The sequence below is a fragment of the Neolamprologus brichardi genome, chromosome 3, assembly GCF_056152115.1.
Source record: "Neolamprologus brichardi isolate AB-2024 chromosome 3, ASM5615211v1, whole genome shotgun sequence".
Classification (NCBI taxonomy): Eukaryota; Metazoa; Chordata; class Actinopteri; order Cichliformes; family Cichlidae; genus Neolamprologus; species Neolamprologus brichardi.
The window spans coordinates 8,433,782-8,443,235 of record NC_142106.1 but is presented as its reverse complement, the minus strand read 5'-3'; the positions used below and the strand labels follow the sequence as shown (position 1 = coordinate 8,443,235).

At 40.4% G+C, this 9,454-nt stretch overlaps 1 protein-coding gene across 1 annotated transcript in view; it reads left to right on the top strand.

The window, feature by feature from the left end:
• Positions 1–5,645: 5,645 nt before the first annotated feature.
• The window catches only part of LOC148103365 (uncharacterized), a 44,140-nt gene continuing 40,331 nt past the window's right edge, over positions 5,646–9,454 (top strand). The window contains exon 1 of the mRNA XM_087832246.1: positions 5,646–5,835. The gene's annotated coding sequence lies outside the window, so the exon portion shown is untranslated. The remainder of the gene's footprint in view (positions 5,836–9,454) is intronic.

Here is a 9,454-nt window from a genome sequence, read left to right as displayed (position 1 = left end):
CTCTTCAAACTTGACTTAAACCACTATTGTTCTACCTTTAACACTGTCCTTTATTAATTTCCACCTTACTCCAGTTGTACAACGTTGTTGCCGCTGTGCTTGGCTGATTGAGAACGGTGAGCTTATGCCGTCACTCTCTGCAGCTGCCAGCTGTCTTTGTAATTAGCTTCTCACCGGCACTGGCTAGGGCGCGTTTTAACTGTAACTCCGAAATGACAACACACGCACGGCTTCTTCAAGACGGGCGCTTCGCTGCATTTATTGAACGCCGTGAAAACTACAAACATAAAACACAAAGGCTTTGAGCGCTTCAGTCTATCCAAAAAATTCAACAAAAAATTACCTCGTGGCCGCCTGCCACTTCGGAGGTCCTAGAAGAATACCTTTACAGTCTTGTTCATTCTAAATTAAAACATAAAATAATTAGAACACCATACATTACAAATTTTAACAATATTACAATACAGTTATGACAAATGACAAATACCTTGTACAGCTGGTAGACTAACCAGGCCTTTGCAGATAGCTCGCTGAACTCCTTAGCGTGATTATTAAACGTGGGCTCACAACCTATGCTATCACGCCCAAACCTCGCGATAATAGCGGTATAACAAAACTTGTTCTTTGTGACAAGATAAACACACCCTTACAATATTGACCACAGAAATGTAGTAGCAAGAACATTTTAACTGCTGGAACCATCTATTAAACTTCTTTATACATAAGCCATTTCTGTGACACTTACACCTACAATGTGTTTGTTGACATGTTTGATTCCACTAATAGAGGGAGTTACAGTTTGGTCCATGACTGCATTTCACTCACTATTTCTGTTTGTATCTCTGTCACTGCAGGATCAACATGGAGCGAGAAGTCAGGGCTCTCAGGAGGCCGATAAACCTCACAGAAGAAAGGGAGAGAAAACATACAGCTGTGATGAGTGTGGGAAGGATTTTACCCGGGGGGGAGACTTAAAAAGACACCAACTCATCCACAGTGGAATTAAACCTTACAGCTGTGATGAGTGCGGGAAGTCTTTTACCCGGGCTGAAAACTTAAAAACACACCAACTCATCCACAGTGGATTTAAACCTTACAGCTGTGATGAGTGCGGGAAGTGTTTTACCCAGGCTGGAAACTTAAAAGCACATCGACTCATCCACAGTGGATTTAAACCTTACAACTGTGACTTGTGTGGAAAGTCTTTTACCCTGGCTGGAGGCTTAAAAGCACATCGACTCATCCACAGTGGATTTAAACCGTACAGCTGTGACTTGTGTGGAAAGTCTTTTACCGAAGCTGGAGGCTTAAAAGCACATCGACTCATCCACAGTGGATTTAAACCTTACAGCTGTGACTTGTGTGGAAAGTATTTTACAGAGGCTGGAAACTTAAAAAAACACCAACTCATCCACAGTGGAATTAAACCTTACAGCTGTGACTTGTGTGGAAAGTATTTTACCGAGGCTGGAAACTTAAAAACACACCAACTCATCCACAGTGGAATTAAATCTTACAGCTGTGACTTGTGTGGGAAGTCTTTTACCCGGGCTGAAGACTTAAAAAGACACCAACTCATCCACAGGAGAGTTCAACCTTACAGCTGTGACTTGTGTGGAAAGTCTTTTACTCGGGCTGGAGGCTTAAACGCACATTGACTCATTCACAGTGGATTTAAACCGTACAGCTGTGACTTGTATGGAAAGTCTTTTACCGAGGCTGGAGGCTTAAAAAGACACCAACTCATCCACAGGGGAGTTAAACCTTACAGCTGTGAATCTGTGGAAAGTCTTTTACCCAGACTCAAACCTTAAAAAATCCACAGTGGAGTTAAAGTACACTACTGTGACTTGTGTGGTAAAGCTTTTGCTCAAAGTCGAAAATTATAGAAACTTACAAAAGCATCTAGTTACCCACTCTGGAATTAAGGCCTACAGCTGCAACTTATGTGGAAAAAGTTTCAGCAACAAACACGACCGAAATATTCACCTACGGATTAACACTGGAAATGGTGTTTACTGCTGTGATCAGTGTGGGAAACTGTCTACAACAGATGCACAGTTGCAACAACACATGTTTAGCCACACTGAGGAGAGACCTTACAAATGTGACCTGTGTGAGAAGACTTTTAAATCATACAAGTGCAGTTACTGTGAAGTATGTATTTATCCTTTTATCCTTTAACCTGATTGTTTGGAACAAGTCTCATCAGTAAACTTATGGAGTTATACTGAATGAACTGTTGTCGTTTTCGCCCAGTAAGCTGAGTGTTATAATGTAAACAGTAAAATGTAATTGGACGTTGGCAGAGATGCTCTTTGTTTCAGGCGACATTCAGGATAAAAATAAAAAAGCAGAGCGACGCAGATGGATCCAGTTCTCAACCCTGTTGTCACTGTGGTGGTGGGAAAGAGTTTCTCTGTGACCTTTGTGGAAAAACCTCCAATCATCAACGGGACCTAAAACCACATCAACGTAGACACACTGGAGACAAAATTAACGACTACAAAGAATGTGGGAGAGGCTTCCACACACCAAGTACATTAAAAATACATGAACTCTTTCACAGTGGGGTGAAAAAGCACATCTGTGACTAGTGTGGGTCATCCTTCACCACTGGACATGAGCTCAATGAAAAACCATAAGCAAATCCACACAGGAGAGACACCATACAAGTGCAGACACTGTGACAAAAGCTTCTCACAATCAGGTCATCGTAACAAACATGAACGTACGCACATGGAAGTGAACTTCAGCTGTGACCAGTGTGACAAGAGCTTCAGGAATCTCAGTTCATACTCCGAACACAAACAATCCCACACTGTAAATAAACTGTTTCACTGTTACCAATGTGCAAAAACCTTCACTTCATTATCTGCTCTGTGCAAACATCAGCCTGATCATGCAGGACTGAAATCACTGGATCACAATGAATCTGAAGAGAGAGAAAGATCCTCTTCTGGTTTCAGGGTCAGACTTAAAAACCTTGAGATCAGGCTCCACAGAGTTCAGATGGAATCTCCTGTAAAGAGTGTCAGCTGATGTCACACTTGGATCTGATGAGGCAGCTCTGATTTCTGGACCTGCAGTGAATAATCCTGAATGTTACATCTAGGAAGCTGCATGTATAGATATGTAAATCAAGTTTATGGTTTTTTCTTTGAGGGATTTTAATTCTCTAAAATGTTATCCCTGTTACATTTTAATCTTTGTTCCCTTACGACAAAGTAGTGTTTAGTAGTTGTACTATTAAAGTTATAGGAATGTCTTTTCTTTCTGTTTTTTAACCAAACTGGTATTCTATCAAAAATCACATATGGATATGTAAATCATTTGTTTTATTTGAACTTTTTTAGCTTTTCCAAAATTAACTTATTTTTTATGTATTCATTGCATGTTTCACCTCAGTTAAATTTCAATCCTTCATTCATATTTAAACTTTTGCTGTGGTAAAATCTTCTCTTAAATCCTTTTCTCCCAAAACAGCAAATAATTACAGAGCAGTTGCTCTTAAAACTTCCAAAATGAACTAAATCTGTCCACCAACTTTGAAACAACACCTGCTGTGACTTTATGTCCAGAAAAAAGAAACTCAAGCTGAACTGGTTTTGGGCTGTACTTCCATGTAATACCTTCTTCTTTCTTTTTTTTTACCAGAAGATGGAGCAGTGAGGCTGTGTAACCTTTATTTAATTAGGGAAAGACCACAATATTCACAGTGGCAGCAAAGAATTGTTAAAAGTTAAAAAAAAAGGCAACACACATCAGAACCATTTTAAAGATCACAGGTGACTAATTTTAGTTAATTCAAATCCTATGAAACATCTATTTTTGGCTCGTTCAGCCAGGGCTCAGATTTAGTTTTAGAATGCCTGGATTTTAATGGAGCCATGTGCAAAGCAGTCCAAAGATGTCTGGCAGGTGGAATAAAACCATGAGCTCAGTTCTGTGGTCTGGCTGCATTAAAAATCTGGGATTTTACAGTTCTGGTTAAAACTGTTGAAAACTGCTCAGCAAGGGAGGAGTTAAAAACTCGACAGCGCCGAGCAGCAGCGTGAGGTTTAACTGAGGTACAGGCAAGAGGAACTTCAAACATCACAGGACTGTGGTCAGAAAACACAGGTGTGGCGTGGGTGTGGTCTCTGGCCAGCTGTAGAGGAGGGGTGAGGCAGTGAGCTCCGGGAGCGGCGCAGGGACGGGTGAACAGGTGTGCTGGGATCTGACAGTGATTGTGTCTCTTTATATGTTGGCAGTGACAGTCGGAGGGGGAGCGGATGTGACAGCAGAGAAAGAGCGGGAGTGTCTGTGTCCCAGTCAATAAAACCACAGTATCAAATAAAAGTTCTGCTGTCAACATATTCGCTCCAGCATATGTTTCTTGGGTCCAACGTTACAACAGCATCACAAATCTCTACATTTAAAAAAAAAAAAAAAAACCAACCCAAAACAAAACATGAGATAAAACAAGATCAAGTGTGTGTCCACATTCATGTGTGGGACAGGTCACACATTGCACCACATTAAAAGAATCAATAAGGCTTTAAAAGCCCTTTGCCATGGGCATATCAGGACAACACACATGAATATTAACACGATAAGAACACAATCATATTTTGGCATGTATTCAGCCAAGATGTCAGCAAAGTCCTTCACAAAGTACTTATTGTATTATATATTTAATTTCATATGTTATAGAAGTGACAGATTTATAAAGCGAGGCCAATTATTGTGATGTCACAATTGCAGGATGATCTACTAACAGTGTGCTTTAATCTCTCTATGAAGAAGCCACTCCAGTTCAGTAAAAATCTGCTTGAGAGCAGCTGTGAACAGCTGACTCTTCGATGTGCTAAAGAACAGAAAACATTATTTCCCATCAGACCATGAGCAACAGTCAGGCATGTAACACAGTAACACTTTTATTTTTTACATATTCAGCAGAGAGAGTTAGCTGTGTGCACTATTAAAAAATAAGAAGCGTAATTCATTTCAGCTTCATATAAACTGTATTATGGAGGAAAAATAAGTGGGGCTCACCTCAAAACACAGCTTGAGGACTGACTGGAGAGTTTTAGGACAGTCTCTTCAGTAAATCTAGCAGCTCTTTAACATCAAAAGACGTGTTTGAGCTGCTGCAGATGTTAGTAAATCTGACCCTAACTGTTCCTTCTTCTTTAAAATTCAAACTTAATAATGAAGCAATATTTTTAACAGGCTGTTCTCGTTTATGACCTCCATAAAACAACAGGGTTAGAACACATTGTGACGAAATAAGATGTTTGTTTTGTAGTCCATCTTCAGCACAATGTAGTTTCAACAGGCGGACATCCGGTGTCACGTTGTTACAGAGAGACGAGTGTAAGGCTGTTCCAATTGTCAGCACAGCTCCTCTGTTTTCCTGACTTCTCAGCAGTTGTCCTCCCCATGATGACGTTTTCATCGAAGCCAAGGAAAAGAGTTTAACAAAAGGAGATTGGCGCTACTTTTGAAATAACACTCCACGGGGTTACGTTGTGCAGCTGAGTCACGTGACCGCACAGCAACAAATCACAGCGGAGCCGGGTAAAGGGGGAGGAGCAAAGTGTGTGTGCAGGGGAGGAGAGGTGTCGAGCAGAGAGAGCTGCTTTTTCATGAAACTGGAGTAAAGTAGTAAACTTACAGGAACATATACCACTACCAACGTTTGGATCGATATCTGCATCGATCTGCACACCCTTGTCTCCTGGATCGTAGCTGAGATCAGCGTGAACCACGTGGGTCTCTGCTCCCTGATCTGTTTCTTAAGACTTCCAGCTTCATCACGGAGTTTCTCTCGGTTTGTGGGCTCGTCTAAAGGTAAGCATCGAGCTAACTTTAATGTGGGTTCAGTTAATGTTGAGTTTAGCTCTGTTCGGAATAATAGATTGCTTGGTAGACATTGGAGTTAGACAGACTGTAGAGTTTGTGATTGCTTGCAACATCATAATATGGCGGTTGCTGGGGGGAAAGAATACATAAAGAAAAATAGTCTTGGAATATGAACAAAAGGATGGGGTGCAGGGCAGGAGAACAACCAACCCCCACCCCCAGGACATGAAGCCAGGTACAAGCGTGGGGGAGCGCAACCCCAGGGTGAGAGTAGTGGAAGCTTGCTGAGAAGGGGGCCAAAGGGCATTGGAGCGTGATGTCACAGGGGTGGGCGTGGAAAGGATTTTGGCCTGATGCGCCATTTTCCGGGGCAAAGCTCAAGTATGGGCTCAAAACGTGGTCATAAATATTTTGTACTTGTAAATCAGGATCTGTATGTGTAAAAAGAATTTGTCTGGATCAGTGGCGGGGGGGGGGGGCGTGGCTTACTGAGCCAGAAGCCCGGGGTCAGGCACTAAGCGGGGCGGGGCAGCTACTGCCTGTGAGTGCGCTGTTGGAGAAACGGAGCCAGGCAGACAGAGGAGAACTGAAGTTCATCCAGGTACCAAAGCAAATCATTCGTACTGTGCAAAAAATTTAAATATGACGATGTATCACGAAAGATTGATGTCAAACTGATCACTTGACCCATATTACGTTACTTGCTCTTCAAGTGAATCAACAAATGGCGAAATGAAAAGCCGAACAACAACAATGCTGTTTCTTTGGAGAGTCTTAGCTTACATGTGTGTTTATTTCATATTTTCAGTTGTTACCCTCCACGGCTAAATAAATCGGTTTCAGTAATGCACTGATATACAAGAATGGACATAAGGGGCTTCTTTCAAAGAAAAAACTCAGGTAGATGTTATTTTATATATTATGCTTTGTATGGTGTTCAGTATATCTATGCAAAACAAGAGGAACTTCAATACACAGCAGTATATTCACAGTTGAAACCAGATATTTACATACACTTTATGGAAAATACAAGAACATTTTTACTGTACAACATCAATTTAGAGTAAACTTGTTTTGTTTTGGATAAATAAATACTGAAATATCTTGTGAATGAGTTAAATGTCAGAATAAAGAGAGACAGAGCTTCTATTTTTTATCACTTTCATCAAATTTAGGAGTACATATACACTAAGTTTATTGTTAATTAATAAGAAAACTGCAGACGTTTCCATTCTGAGCTGAAGAAGCTTCTGATAGGTTAGTAGAATCCATGTGAGTAAATTGGTGGCACACCTGTGGATGCATATAAGGCAAAACACAGAGCCTGTTTCTTTAAATTTGGAAAATCAAGAGATGTCAACCAAAACACCAGGAAAAGAATTGTGGAGCTCCATAAGTGTGGCTCAAGTTTGAATACAATTTGGGTCCATTTACAATTAAGAAATACAGATAGTTTCTCTCTTTACTCTTAAAGTTAACAAATATGTTTTTTATATTTATCAATCTAAAAAAAATAAATATTTAGTCTGATTTGATGTTACAATTAAAAAAGTGTTTTTATCTGAAGAGTATGTAAATATCAGGTTTCAACTGTATATTTGAGTTATATATTTATTAAGTTATGCAGGCTTGTTTGCACAACAAGGCTAAATAATTATATAAACTTTTCTCAATCTAAATATTGTACTTTTGGTAGCATTAAAAAAATAAGTGTAGTGCCGGTCTATGATGATTTTTAGTGCTAATATCATCTAGTTCTGATTCTGGTTCTGTCTTGGTTAAATCCTAAGTCAAGCCTATTCAAATGGCGGCGCGTGGGCCAAATGCGGCCCAGAAGCAACCTGTGAGTGGCCCTGCCTCTGGTCCTAGCAGAAACACAGAGAAAACGCAAAAAATTAATTCATTAATTAATTTAAAACAATTAAAAATTCCTACAGCGTAGTGTAGACTGTGAATGCAACACTCCTAGTAGCCTAGCAATATTTAACCCACAATGCACCGTGATGTAAACATATTAAACAATCATCGTAATATATGATGCGACAACAGCACGTCTTTCTCAGTCCAAAAGCGCAAAATTGACAATGAAAACTTCGGTTTTCGGCAATGTGTTTAATTTGCAGTGAGTGTGTTGCTGTACTTACGAAGGCACCACAATGACAAACACCAGACTTTCTACACAAACTTTCCAGAGCAATCTCAGGAGAGGGCTGCAAAAGTACAGTTTAACTGCGAGTTTAATAATCTTACAACCGGAGTTGTACTACCATGGTGAGGGTCCTGTACAGTCCAAGAGAGAGTTGCAGCAGTTTTCCTTCGTGTTTGCTTCTTGGCGAAGAAGAAAAGGCCTTCCACAGATTCTGAAACAGTGAAATACTGCATGCTGGCCGTGGTGGATGCGGTGATAAGTGACGAAAAAATTAAAGTAAGTGTGACATCTGCTATTAAAAACGTACCCCTGTCAGACAGTTCGTAGAGTTGAAGTTCTGGCGTCAGACGAGTTTGAAATGCTGTTAGATGACCTGAGGAAAACTGATGTAATGTCTATAGCAGGAGATGGGTTCAAAATGTTTTTTATTATTATTATTTCAAATGTGCAAAAAAAATAGTTTAGTTATAGTTCCCCTTTTTTAAATGGACCTTTTGGTGTGCATTTGTGAGAGGTCACCAGATTTACAGGGGAAAAAGGAATAAAAAAAATTACTTGTTTTTCAATACAGTTGTGTGGGTTAGAAATTTATCATGATCTGCTGCTTACTGGCTGCAAAAAAATACAGTGGGGCAAAAAAGTATTTAGTCAGCCACCGATTGTGCAAGTTCCCCCACTTAAAATGATGACAGAGGTCAGTAATTTGCACCAGAGGTACACTTCAACTGTGAGAGACAGAATGGGAAAAAAAAATCCATGAATTCACATGGTAGGATTTGTAAAGAATTTATTCGTAAATCAGGGTGGAAAATAAGTATTTGGTCAATAACAAAAATACAAGTCAATAGTTTGTAACATAACCTTTGTTGGCAATAACAGAGGTTAAACGTTTACTATAGGTCTTTACCAGGTTTGCACACACAGTAGCTGGTATTTTGGCCCATTCCTCCATGCAGATCTTCTCAAGAGCAGTGATGTTTTGGGGCTGTCGCCGAGCAACACGGACTTTCAACTCCTGCCACAGATTTTCTATGGGGTTGAGGTCTGGAGACTGGCTAGGCCACTCCAGGACTTTCAAATGCTTCTTACGGAGCCACTCCTTTGTTGCCCGGGCGGTGTGTTTTGGATCATTGTCATGTTGGAAGACCCAGCCTCGTTTCATCTTCAAAGTTCTCACTGATGGAAGGAGGTTTTGGCTCAAAATCTCACGATACTTGGCCCCATTCATTCTGTCTTTAACACGGATCAGTCGTCCTGTCCACTTGGCAGAAAAACAGCCCCATAGCATGATGTTTCCACCCCCATGCTTCACTGTAGGTATGGTGTTCTTGGGATGCAACTCAGTATTCTTCTTCCTCCAAACACGACGAGTTGAGTTTATACCAAAAAGTTCTACTTTGGTTTCATCTGACCACATGACATTCTCCCAATCCTCTGCTGTATCATCCATGTGCTCTC